This window comes from Penaeus chinensis, chromosome 34, assembly GCF_019202785.1.
Source record: "Penaeus chinensis breed Huanghai No. 1 chromosome 34, ASM1920278v2, whole genome shotgun sequence".
Classification (NCBI taxonomy): Eukaryota; Metazoa; Arthropoda; class Malacostraca; order Decapoda; family Penaeidae; genus Penaeus; species Penaeus chinensis.
In genome coordinates, this window is record NC_061852.1 from 804549 (window position 1) to 805514 (window position 966).

General features: G+C 30.1%; 1 protein-coding gene across 3 annotated transcripts in view; it reads right to left on the reverse strand.

Moving 5' to 3' along the window:
* Positions 1-319: 319 nt before the first annotated feature.
* LOC125043591 (ankyrin repeat domain-containing protein 12-like) overlaps positions 320-966 on the reverse strand; it is a 22213-nt gene continuing 21566 nt past the window's right edge. For all 3 annotated transcript variants that reach the window (XM_047639814.1, XM_047639811.1, XM_047639812.1), the window contains one exon: positions 320-966. This exon is cut by the window's right edge and continues 335 nt beyond it. The gene's annotated coding sequence lies outside the window, so the exon portion shown is untranslated.

A 966-nucleotide genomic window follows, 5' to 3' on the forward strand; every position in this document is an offset into this window, starting at 1 on the left:
AGCTGCCATAAATATAACCACAATGGACAAAACTTTGAAAAAATACTTTAGAAACCAAATTCTACCATTCACAACATCAAATCTGTTATCATATAATGGGAAAAATGATACTTAAAAAAAATGGCTTTTCTAAGGAAGATTGATTGATATAATGAATAAGGTCCATTGGCTTAATAACCTTGGCTGCAAGCCGCTGGTTGATAACCAAGAAATCCAACAATATATATTTGTTAATTTAGCAATATATATTGATTTCATATAGGATAGGAAAATTTGTTTACATATTCATGTTTTCGTGTGAGATAAGCAAACTAATAAAGTTGGTCAAACATGTATTTTGGTTTATTTTTTACATGAAACTTGGAAAATGTTGAAAAAACAATCAATATCCTAAAATTCTTTTTTTGAACATGCATAGAATCATCAAATTTCCATAAAGCTTGAGAAACAAATATAAGTTTGCTGTTATTTGAAACATCAACATCAGCGTTGCATACAGGAAAATTAGGCGCAGAAAGAATTAGTACAGCGACATTAGCATGTGAAGGAAATGTTCAGATAGAGGAGTAAAAGTAGGGTTTCATGCACTCTGCGTCTCCATCACATTAATCATAAATAGACAAAGAAATTATGCAAAGAATAACAAAACTTTCGTTTCCATTTTCTCTCAAAAACAGACCTAAAGAGAACAAACGTATATATTTGAAATTTATTATTATTACAAACTTATAGCAGTGACCATCAGGATGGCGTTATCAAGGGAACATGGCGAAATCATTTAAATTCATTTTAAAAAGGCTTAACTGATCTGTGAAAACACATAATGCATGAGGACAAATAGGAATGTGAATGTATATAAATATATAAATATATTAAAACATTAATTTATATACATATCCATGTGTCTGTGTGGCGTGAGAATGGGAAAGGCGAACCTTAATAAAAATGCAATTTTTGCACCCCTGT